Below are 9,487 nucleotides of genomic sequence, written 5' to 3'. Positions count from 1 at the left end.
TTGTCTTGTCTAGTTTATTTATGCTTAGTTTATTTCTGTTTAGTTGTGTTTTATTTAGTTTACTTTTGTCTATTTTATTTTTGTCTAGGTTTAATTTTCTTATATACTCGAAAATCCATAAATTTTTGAAAATCCAAAAATCGAAAAAACTGTTGCTATGGAAGAACATGCTAGAACCTCTATGGAGCAATTTATAAAGTATAGAGAATCATATAAGAGCAAAGTCATGAGAGGCATATTACAAAAGTTGGATCTAATTGCTAATTTTTTTTTAAACGCCATGATATAAATTGTTGCTCTAAACATGATACTAAACATCTTAAATTCCAATGTGGCTTTAGTAAAGAAGTTTTAATTGTGAACTATCATTGGAATAACTATATTCATCTTGGGTTTGAAGAAGTAGAACAATTTGTCTTATTTATGGGAGCTTCTGAAATAGAATCCTTCATGTCAAAAAATTATGAATCCTGTGTTGCTTGTACAGACCTTAAAGATATGGTCTCTTCTATCCTTGATTATTGCATAAAAAAATTCAGCAATAATTGTTATATTATTGATTATAAAGACATACTCAGTCTTGCACAAGAATGTATCCACAATTTGCAGGAACCCGTGGAAGAAGAAATTGCTAAACCTAAAAGCTCATTAGATGAAAAAGAGGAGGAGAGTGATGAACAAAAGGAGGAATAATGGATTAGCTACCCATGCCTACCTTCTAATGAGAGTAACTCTTTATCTCTTACATTATTTGATTGTCCCCCATGCTTACTAAAGGAGGTGAATGCTATGTTCCTCTGGATTCTCTTGAAACATATACTACGAGTAAAACTTGTGATAATAATTATGCTCTTGTTATCTATGATAATCCATGCTATTTTGATAAATCTTATGATAATCCTTTATTTTTGCCTAACTTTGAAACGCATGGTACTAAAGAGTTTTGCTTAGAAAATGTTTATGATAAAGCTCTAGATGATGGCCCTATATTGGTTGATAATATTAATTGTAGTACTATTGAACATGAGATTGGAGGGGTCTTGACTTTATCTTGGAGACCCATACCTCTTGATAATGATCAATAATCTTGTTATCAAATTGTTAAAAGTGGATTTGAATGTTTTAATCCCACTATTTTTGAGCTTGAAAAAAAGTATGTGTTTGTAGATCATGAAAAGCATGCTTTATGTGATAGTTATATTGTTGAGTTTATTCATGAGGCTACTGAAAATTATTATGAGAGAGGAAAATATGGTTGTAGAAGTTTTCATGATACTAAAACACCTCTCTATATGCTTAAAGTTTTGAAGTTACTCTTGTTTTGTCTTCCTATGCTTGTCACTTTGTTTTTTGTGAATTTATTTGTGTACAAGATTCCTATGCATAGGAAGTGGGTTAGATTTAATTTTTTTGAATTTTCCTCTTGATGCTCTCGTTTACTTCAATTCATATTTCTTATGTGAGCATCTTCTCAAATTATTGAGCCGAGCTAAAAGGCATTAAAGAAAAATGCTTATGGGAGACAACCCATTATTTTATTTCTGTAATTTTTCTTTTATGTTGAGTCTTGGAAGTTATTACCTCTTTAATAACATCTTCTTATCATTTTTTATTTCGCTTTTGTGCCAAGAATAGCCTCTAATAGGAAGAAAGTAAGATTTGGGGAAGTTGCTGTCCTGAAAACAAATTCTGTGCTGTCACCATAAAAATTCGTTCGAACAACCAGAGCGGAATTTTGAGCTGCCAAGTTCTGTTCATATGCCCGAGGTTATTATCTAACTTTCGCTAGTTTAACACTTTTCGATCTGAGCAACAGTAGATTTTCAGAAAAATCAATCTTTACCTGCTGTTCTGCTTTGACAGATTTCTATCACCATTTGCATTTGCCGCTTGATGTCTTTCTTATTTTTTCATTTCTTTTGAGAGAAGGAGATTTTCAAAGAAATTACTACATTATCTAAATATTTTAATGGAAGTTTGATTTATATTAGAACTGAATCAAGTGGATTTGTTATTTTGATTGCACTAATGCTGCTAATTAGAATTGTGTGAAGTCTTGTATGAAGAAAGTTTTCAAGTGTAGGGAGAGAAGAATGATGTAATTAGATGAAGAATGGACAAAAGATCAATCTTGGAGATTCCCATGTCACCCCAAGAAATATCCAAGAGGTACAAGCGTAAAATCTTGGGGATGCCCAAGGCATCCCCTTCTTCGTCAACAAAGTATCAGGTCATCTTTCAAGACACTATATTTTTATTGCTTCATATGATATTGTTATCACCAGAATTTGACCAAGTTGGAGGTGGGCCACGATCAAGATAAGCTTGAAGGTTATATATGGAGAGAATACGAAGATCGGCCTTATATGCAAAGTTGGGCTAGATTGCCCATTTATCTGTAATTTATTAGATAGAATCTTAAGTTAGGAGTTAGGGTTTTACCCGTGCACGGTTAGGTGCACGCCTTAATTAGAAAGTCCCCTGGACTATAAATATGTATCTAGGGTTTATGGAATAAACACCAACTCACGTTCAACCCAAAACAAACCAATCTCGGCGCATCGCCAACTCCTTCGTCTCGAGGGTTTCTATCAGGTAAGCGACATGCTGCCTAGATCGCATCTTGCGATCTAGGCAGCACAAGCTCCACGTTGTTCATGCGTTGCTCGTACTGAAGCGCTTTTGATGGCGAGCAACGTAGTTATCATAGATGTGTTAGGGTTGGCATTGTTCTTCGTATAGCATGCTTACGTAGTGCAACCCTTGCATGTCTAGCCGCCCTCACACCTATCTCAGGTGTGGGGGCGGCACCCCGCTTGATCATTATTTAGTAGATCTGATCCGTTACGATTGCTCCTTGTTCTACAAGGATTAGTTTAATAACTGCAATAGTTAGGCCTTACAAAGGGGGGGAGGATCCAGCGGCACGTAGGGTGGCGTTCGCAAGTCCTAAGCAGGATGTTCCGAGGATCAACTTCATGTTGGTTTTTAGGCCTTGTTTAGGATCGGCTTATGATCACCGTGCGTGGCCGCGAGGCCCAACCTGGAGTAGGATGATCCGATTATGCGGTGAAAACCCTAAATCGTCGTAGATCTCATTAGCTTTATCTTGATCAAGCAGGACCACCATATATTCGTGCACCCCGTACGAATCATGGGAGGATCGGCTCTTTGAGCCGATTCACAGGATAACCTGAGAGCCGATCGAGGCTCGTATTTAATGTTTACGTGTATGCCATGCAGGAAACTAAGCGAGGCATCTCCATCACCTTCCTGACCAGGTATAGGTCAGGTGGCACGCCCTTGCACTTCGCATCGGACGTGTGACCAGAAGAGCATTGCGGGCCGTTCCTCGGAGGGGTCTCAGCCAGCCGCAGCTCTAGGCTCTTCCCGGCTCTACCTGTGTTGACCGTCGCTACCCGCCGGTGGGTTTTGGCAGTCAACACATTCTGGCACGCCCGGTGGGACAATCGTCTACATCAACCACATCGCCATCTACATCTGAGATGGCGGATGGCACGCCAGTCACCTACGAGGAGCTGCCTGATGAGCTCAAGAAGAGATATGACGAGATCAAGGCCACCCTCGAAGCCGACCTCATCGGCTCTTTTCAGAGAACCCGTTCCCATGGCATCAGATGGAAGGGATTCTCACCGCAAGGTGCACTCGATGGGATAGACCTCTCTGCCCCGTCGGAGGAACGCACCAGGGGCCTGCGGCAGGAGATCAACTACTTGGTGGCTCACTCGCTACACCGCCACTCTGAAAACCTGGTCAACGTGTTGGAGCGTGTCGCTCTGCGCGTGATCCAGGAGATCATGAGCCACCAGTACTCGCCGTCAGGACCAGCTCTCGGGATGCATCAAGGAGAGTTGCCACTCCAGTCCCGTCCACCGCTGCCATATGCGTTGGCGGCACCAGCTGAAGTGCCGGCTACACCGGCATTCGTCGTCTACAAGATCGGTGGTGACCCTAGTGACTACCAGTTCTTGACTGAGGCGCCTAAGGAGATCCCTCAAGGATACGCGTGCACGTATGTGCGCATCGTGGCAACTGGGCACTCACAAACCAGGCCACAACATCAGGGACTCCGGCGAAAACAGGAGGAACGTCAGCGACGGAGCTTGAGAAGCAGACGTGGCTAACTAAGTACGCCACCCCGACGAACCTCCAGAGCTCAGCTCCTGCAGTTGGCTCAGAGCTGGAAAAGCAAAAATGGCTGGCTAAGTACGCCACCCCGGCGAATCTTCAGAGTGCAACTCCTGCAGCCAGCACAGCGGATCAGATCAGTACCATACTGAGAGACCAGTTCGGCATGGTGCCGAAAAGAAGGGAAATCGGCTATTCCAAGCCGTACCCTGACGAGTACGAGATGATCCCGCTGCCACGTAAATATCGGCTCCCTGACTTCTCCAAATTCAGTGGATCAGATGGCTCCAGCTCCATCGAGCACGTCGGCCGATATTTGGCACAACTAGGACCGGCTTCAGTGTCGGATCAACTACGCGTGAGGCTCTTTTCACAGTCCCTCACGGGATCGGCTTTCGGATGGTACACCTCGTTGCCACCAGACTCCATCCGGTCTTGGAAGCAGTTGGAAGAGCAGTTCCATACGCAGTACCATTCAGAGGCTTCCGAGTCCGGCATTGCCGATCTAGCACAACTACGTCAGAAGCGCGGGGAAACGGTGACAGAATACATCCAGCGCTTCAGGAATCTTAGGAACCGATGTTATTCGGTTCGTCTAACTGAAAAGGAAGCAGTCGAGTTGGCAGTAGCAGGCCTTGCAACACAGCTCAAGGACATGGCCTCCCAAGCAGATTATCCCTCGCTGGCGCACATGGTTCAGAAACTATCAACATATGAACAGCGCCACCCGGACCTGTACCAAGACAAGTTCAAGCGTGCAGTAGTCCTGGTCGATGCAGAGGAAGACGAAGTTCCTGCGGGAGACCAAGAGGTAGCAGTGGCTGAATGGACTCGGGGAGGAACCCCCGTGTCCTGCAAATGGGTAAAGCCACCAGGCCCACCCAGGGGATTTGATTTTGACGTAACCAAGACTGAACAAATCTTCGACCTCCTGCTCAAGGAGAAACAGTTGACGATTCCAGAAGGTCTCAAATTCCCCACGGCGCAAGAGCTGAACGGAAAGCCATACTACAAATGGCACAACTCGCTCTCCCATGCCACCAACGACTGCAGGGTGTGGCGTCAGCACATCCAGGCGGCGATAGAGAAGGGGCGTCTAATTTTCAACCAGTACGCCATGAAGGTCGACACCCAGCCTTTTCCCGCCGTTAACATGGTGGAGTGCATGTACCCTGAAGGTTGCCAGCCAGGATCCTCGTTCAGCATCAACATGGTAGGACCTGGGAACCACTCTGGCAAAGTTAGAGATGAGGGCAGCTGCTCTCATAGCAAGGACACAGAGGAGGCCACTCCACGCGATCGGCTCCATCATGATGGCAAGCGCTACGTCACAGAGGGAGAGGTGAAGAACATAAGATATCAACGACCTCTCTCTGACCACCTCCTCAACAAATATGTGAGTCAGTATGACCAACGCCGACGGTCCAACTATGATGATGAAGGAGATCGTCTGGCTAGAGAAGCCAGAAGACATCGTCGGCATGATCGCGATGAGGAGGAGCACGAGCGCCGTGCCACGGAAAAATCAAGGGAGCAAGATGACAACGCCAGACACTGGGACTGCCCCTTCTTCAGACACTGCTGGGATTCAGGAATGAGCCGATTGCCCACAATCGGCAATTGCCCAGAATGCAACCAAAAGAAGAAGGAGGCAGCCAACGTGTCCGTGTTCAAGCGCTTAGGGCCTCTCCCGCCACAAAGCAAACGTGCTGAGTCCCCTCGGTGGGCAGATCTCGAGGATTCAGAAGACGAGGGACAAGAAGAAGAAGACAGGTGCCACCGTCCTAGGTGGTGCCCTGATGGACTCAGCCGTTCCCAAAAGCGCAGGGTTCAGCGTTTGCGCGGCCTGGAGGAAGCCGAAAGGTTATACTTGCATACGCTAAGGAAGGCACGACCTGATCTGGCTGCAAAAGTTCAGCGAACCCTGGATGAAGAGGGTCGTCCACAGAGAATGGAGTGGCGCCCCAAACAAAGGAAAGCCGATGATGAAACATCGGCTGGCACAAATATGGTGCTCGTCCTTCCGACGGAGCTTAGTGCTCCACGATTATACGATGCACTCAAGGTGGACGACGGCAAGCGCATAAAGTCAGAGGTTGGGTTGGTTTTATCCAGCCTGACCGAGTAGCAAGAACACACCAGTGAGCAAAACAAGGCGAGGCTGATCCTTGTGATCGGCCCCAAAAATTATGAAGGAGCATTATAGAACCTTCAGTCAGCGCTCCAATGGATATGGAGGCCGATTCCAGCAATCGGCCAAAATTATCTTCACCGCATATTCAGCACATGTTTTGCTTGTGTTCAGCAACGATCTACTGGGCAGCGGCCGCGTCGGCAGATGAAAGTCAGCATGAATCTTTACGAAGCCGATGTGCAAGTGCAGTGCCCTGACTAACCATAAAAGCCGATATCTGCAGTCATTTGGCAGATTCGGCTCGGGGGGCATACAGTCAGATGAACATTGTGCAGGTAAATGTGTGTAAACATGCGTGCAGTGAAACATTGGGGGCCGATTAAGAAAAATCGGCCAAATAAAAAAAAATTTCGCAAGAAGCAAAGCCGATGCGCAGCCATCGACTTCAGTATAGTTACACAAGTCCAAGACCTACTGGCTATGTGCTCAAGGTTTACATCAACGTCGACGTTCAGTAGAAGGAAGCTGATCAGCGACCTGTGCATCCTTGCCGGTATTCTTGCCTTGATTAAGGCTCGGAGGAGGAGTCGTGGAAGACCGACGAGGAGGAGGAAGAAGAGGAAGACATGGCTGTGGGAGATTGGGGGTTTTTTTGGTGCCGATGGCCAGAACAGAGCAGGATGATGAAGTGGCGAACTGCTCAGAGCGGTTAAATAAAAGGGGGGCTATGGTGAAAAAATTCAATGCCACAGCAGTTTTCGAAGAGGCAGTGCCCAAACACAACGGTCAAATCACGCGGAACAGTTGGAAGACAGGGCATCATGACGAAAAATGCTGCAATGGTTCTGCTGTGCCACGACATGACCCGACGAAAGAAAAGCGTAATGATTTTGGAAATGTCATTTCCAAAACCAGGGGGGCATGTGTTATCACCAGAATTTGACCAAGTTGGAGGTGGGCCACGATCAAGATAAGCTTGAAGGTTATATATGGAGAGAATACGAAGATCGGCCTTATATGCAAAGTTGGGCTAGATTGCCCATTTATCTGTAATTTATTAGATCGAATCTTAAGTTAGGAGTTAGGGTTTTACCCGTGCACGGTTAGGTGCACGCCTTAATTAGAAAGTCCCCTGGACTATAAATATGTATCTAGGGTTTATGGAATAAACAACAACTCATGTTCAACCCAAAACAAACCAATCTCGGCGCATCGCCAACTCCTTCGTCTCGAGGGTTTCTATCAGGTAAGCGACATGCTGCCTAGATCGCATCTTGCGATCTAGGCAGCACAAGCTCCACGTTGTTCATGCGTTGCTCGTACTGAAGCGCTTTTGATGGCGAGCAACGTAGTTATCATATATGTGTTAGGGTTGGCATTGTTCTTCGTATAGCATGCTTACGTAGTGCAACCCTTGCATGTCTAGCCGCCCTCACACCTATCTCAGGTGTGGGGGCGGCACCCCGCTTGATCATTATTTAGTAGATCTGATCCGTTACGATTGCTCCTTGTTCTACAAGGATTAGTTTAATATCTGCAATAGTTAGGCCTTACAAAGGGGGGGAGGATCCAGCGGCACGTAGGGTGGCGTTCGCAAGTCCTAAGCAGGATGTTCCGAGGATCAACTTCATGTTGGTTTTTAGGCCTTGTTTAGGATCGGCTTATGATCACCGTGCGTGGCCGCGAGGCCCAACCTGGAGTAGGATGATCCGATTATGCGGTGAAAACCCTAAATCGTCGTAGATCTCATTAGCTTTATCTTGATCAAGCAGGACCACCATATATTCGTGCACCCCGTACGAATCATGGGTGGATCGGCTCTTTGAGCCGATTCACAGGATAACCTGAGAGCCGATCGAGGCTCGTATTTAATGTTTACGTGTATGCCATGCAGGAAACTAAGCGAGGCATCTCCATCACCTTCCTGACCAGGTATAGGTCAGGTGGCACGCCCTTGCACTTCGCATCGGACGTGTGACCAGAAGAGCATTGCGGGCCGTTGCTCGGAGGGGTCTCAGCCAGCCGCAGCTCTAGGCTCTTCCCGGCTCTACCTGTGTTGACCGTCGCTGCCCGCCGGTGGGTTTTGGCAGTCAACAGATATGTGTTGTTCTTGGAGCGTCTTTATTTGTGTTTTTATTTTTCTTTTATTTTGTTTGCTGTAGCATATGGTTGTACCCCAACATATTTGTTTTGGAGAGAGACACACTCCGTTTTCATTGCATAGAACACTCTAGTTTTCACTCTTATTGTTATGTGAGTGTTCAAGTTTTCTAGTACCGCGTTTAGCTCTTGGTTTTCGATTCTTATTTTATTCAGAGCTCGTTAGTATTATTTATTTATGTATGATTATATCGCTGGTCCATATTGATTTTCATCTCTGAGAGCTATTTCAAATAAGTTGATCGGTGTTGGAGATGAGTAAAATGTTTCATGTCTATAGTGATGCAAAAGGAAGCTTGTCTAGACTGTGGCATAGACTTTGGCATGTCATGTTGGATGTTATTCTTATTATATGCTTAGTGGTTATTGTTGTAGCATGACTTGTCTCAAATATCTGAGAGTGCTTAATGCGCCATTGAAAGAATCATGTGTTGTTTCCATCATATAAAAGCATAATATTATGGTATTATCCTTTGATGTTGTTATTGGGTCGACTTGGCACATGCTTACACCATGTTATGACTACAAACTAGTCACCTAAAGCTATATGATTATTTAGTTTTGACTTGTAATATCACGTTATGCTTTGATTAATAATGTTTTGCGGCTACGCATGATTATGACAATTATTGCTCTCTTAGTTGGTCGCTCACAGTCTTTTGCTAGCCTTCGCCTGTACTGAGTATGAGCTCTACTCGTGCATCCAACCATCAAAAACCGAAGTGCCAATTTTGTCCACCATACCTACCTATATGTGGTATTTCACCGCTACTCCAAATTAAATTGCTTGTGTGCTACCTTTAAACCTTCAAAATTATTACCTGTTTTGTGTTTTGTTTTAGCTCATGAGGAAGTATTGAATGGTTTATTTTCTTTTCATGACTTCACAGCTTGACGAGCATGCATAATGTGCTAAGTCCTTAATATTACAAAAAGAGCAAGGCAACCGGGTGCCCATCCCAAATAAATAATAATATAAACAAATAACGATCCGCACATTATGTACTGGAGAGATCCTAAATAATGGTGTGCATTGGAGCACTA

This window comes from Lolium perenne, chromosome 4 (genome assembly GCF_019359855.2).
Source record: "Lolium perenne isolate Kyuss_39 chromosome 4, Kyuss_2.0, whole genome shotgun sequence".
Lineage (NCBI taxonomy): Eukaryota > Viridiplantae > Streptophyta > Magnoliopsida > Poales > Poaceae > Lolium > Lolium perenne.
Note: the sequence above shows the minus strand (reverse complement) of the source record.